Source organism: Photinus pyralis, unplaced genomic scaffold (genome assembly GCF_008802855.1).
Source record: "Photinus pyralis isolate 1611_PpyrPB1 unplaced genomic scaffold, Ppyr1.3 Ppyr1.4_LG9, whole genome shotgun sequence".
In the NCBI taxonomy this organism is placed as follows: Eukaryota; Metazoa; Arthropoda; class Insecta; order Coleoptera; family Lampyridae; genus Photinus; species Photinus pyralis.
In genome coordinates, this window is record NW_022170878.1 from 15,217,704 (window position 1) to 15,220,586 (window position 2,883).

The window sequence follows — 2,883 nt, forward strand, 5'->3', positions numbered from 1 at the left end:
AGTTCCAAGATTGGGCTACTAGTTCAAAAGTTACAGCCCTTTGAATTTTCTTTCGAAATTGGTTTCTAGTCTATAACTTTTGATTGAGAAGTCGGATCGAAAAAGTACGAATTGTTTTGGATTCTACGCACCAAAATTAATAAGAAAAAGTGTTTTCCCGAGAAATTTTGGTGCAGTCGATTTTTGGCAAAAAGGGAAGGTTATATATACACTGCCTTTTTTTGCCACGAAGAAAAAATTGTCTCGGATCGACCCGGAAAAAAATTTTTCTTATTGCACGTGGCCTGTGAATCCATAATTTCAAACAGTTCCAAGATTGGGCTACTAGTTCAAAAGTTACAGCCCTTTGAATTTTCTTTCGAAATTGGTTTCTAGTCTATAACTTTTGATTGAGAAGTCGGATCGAAAAAGTACGAATTGTTTTGGATTCTACGCACCAAAATTAATAAGAAAAAGTGTTTTCCCGAGAAATTTTGGTGCAGTCGATTTTTGGCAAAAAGGGAAGGTTATACACTGCCATTTTTTGAGCCCCGAAAAAAAAATTGTCTCAGATCGACCCGGAAAAAATTTTTCTTATAGAATGTGGCCTGTAGAATCCATAATTTCAAACAGTTCCAAGATTGGGCTACTAGTTCAAAAGTTACAGCCCTTTGAATTTTCTTTCGAAATTGTTTCTAGTCTATAACTTTTGATTGAGAAGTCGGATCGAAAAAGTACGAATTGTTTTGGATTTTACGCACCAAAATTAATAAGAAAAAGTGTTTCCCGAGAAATTTTGGTGCAGTCGATTTTTGGTGAAAAAGGAAGGTATTACACTGCCTTTTTTTGAGCCCCGAAAAAAAAATTGTCTGAGATCGATCCGGAAAAAAAATTTTCTTATAGAATGTGGCCTGTAGAATCCATAATTTCAAACAGTTCCAAGATTGGGCTACTAGTTCAAAAGTTACAGCCCTTTGAATTTTTTTCGAAATTGGTTTCTAGTCTATAACTTTTGATTGAGAAGTCTGATCGAAAAAGTACGAATTGTTTTGGATTCTACGCACCAAAATTAATAAGAAAAAGTGTTTTCCCGAGAAATTTTGGTGCAGTCGATTTTTGGTAAAAAAGGAAGGTTATACACTGCCTTTTTTTGAGCCCCGAAAAAAAAATTGTCTCAGATCGATCCGGAAAAAAAATTTTCTTATAGAATGTGGCCTGTAGAATCCATAATTTCAAACAGTTCCAAGATTGGGCTACTAGTTCAAAAGTTACAGCCCTTTGAATTTTCTTTCGAAATTGGTTTCTAGTCTATAACTTTTGATTGAGAAGTCTGATCGAAAAAGTACGAATTGTTTTGGATTCTACGCACCAAAATTAATAAGAAAAAGTGTTTTCCCGAGAAATTTTTGTGCAGTCGATTTTTTTTTGAGCCCCGAAAAAAAAGTTATCCGGCGAGGCAAGCTTTGGAAGCGGGAGAGACTTCACTGCTGGGACGAGAATTGGGGCTGATGCAGTTTTAGAGGAGAAATTTTGGTGGTTCAGCAAGCGGACGAGTCATCCTGTGGGTACACAACTTGTAAGAGTGGAGGAGGAGTCACTTTCGGCTCTTTAAACTGTTACCGGTACTATATCGAATGACAATATAATAACTTTTTCTTCAACATCGCACATGAACGAAAGTAAAAATACCGAAGCCACAGCAATAATATTCTAATTAATTAGTATGACAGCTAGATCTTCATTTGTTTTGAGAAGCTATTTCGGTTGCATAAAATTAGGCGTCCTTCAGAAGGTTTTTGTCATTTAAAAGTCGACATAGGGAAAACAATACACGTAAATCCCTATGTCTACTTCTAAATGAATATCACTGTATATGATTATAACCATAATGTGAAGGAGGAGGCACTCGATTGCAATTAATAAACGTAAGTAGCTTCTTATTAGAATGGCAAACTGGCTAATTGCTTTTTAGAAACTAGATTAATCTTACATGAAGTCGGTGTTATATACCTACTTGAAAAGTTCAATCAAGACCATTTAAAAACCTCTTCCAATATTGGTACACCTTCAACGACTTCATCCCTGCATTTCACTTGCACCGTAATAAACCGTAGTTGGTGTGGTAAGACACCATATACACGTACATGCTTATTACACATGTTGCAAGAGCAATAGCAAAGAAGTGCCGCAATAGAACAATAAATTGGCTAATTCTCGGAGAAAGTAATTAAACGAGCATGTTATAAAAATCGACAGGACATTATTTAATAATCCGAGGGATTGCTGGAAATTGCCCGAGTGGGTGTACTTTAGAGGACGTCATGAAAGATTAAAAACGCAATTTACGTCAATACTTTATCATGGAAAAGAGGCTACTTACTGTCACATATTGTGTACTATTTCCCTATTTATTACAGGGAACGATTCTCTCTACTAAAGAAAACTGATAGGAACTTACTCGTGTTATATAAATAGCCATTTCGTCGATTTTCATGCTTTTACCGAAGACACAAAATGCAACACGCGCGCACAAATTCCCGAAAAAAACTCAAATTGTTTTTGTACATTTAATTGCGGCTTTCGTTTCGATGTAACAACAAATGGGTAATTTATGGAATGCGAGCATCGCGGCGCCAGCGCTAAACATTCCGTTTCGTTCCGTGTGTACCTACCGCAACAATCAATAGAAATGCGCCGCGATGCCCACCATGTACACTGACTTCATCTTATATGTATTTATTAATAATTCGTGTGCGTTGCGATAGTATATGCGCTACTTTCGAACCAAAAAAAAACGGTGTCAAGTGGACGTTTCTGGTTCGCCCCTCGTTGCGGCACTAAGAGCGAAATACGCCTTTGGCGTCGTGGCGAAATGGGTCAAGTCGCACTCACATCTGCAAGCGA

General features: G+C 37.0%; 1 protein-coding gene across 2 annotated transcripts in view; it reads right to left on the bottom strand.

Moving 5' to 3' along the window:
* Nucleotides 1-2,674, bottom strand: part of LOC116181068 (probable E3 ubiquitin-protein ligase RNF144A-A) — a 13,520-nt gene extending 10,846 nt beyond the window's left edge. Inside the window, exon 1 of one of the 2 annotated variants that reach the window (XM_031501316.1) lies at nucleotides 2,438-2,674. The gene's annotated coding sequence lies outside the window, so the exon portion shown is untranslated. The remainder of the gene's footprint in view (nucleotides 1-2,437) is intronic. The other variant, XM_031501312.1, reaches the window with a different exon arrangement.
* Between the last annotated feature and the right edge of the window lie 209 nt (nucleotides 2,675-2,883).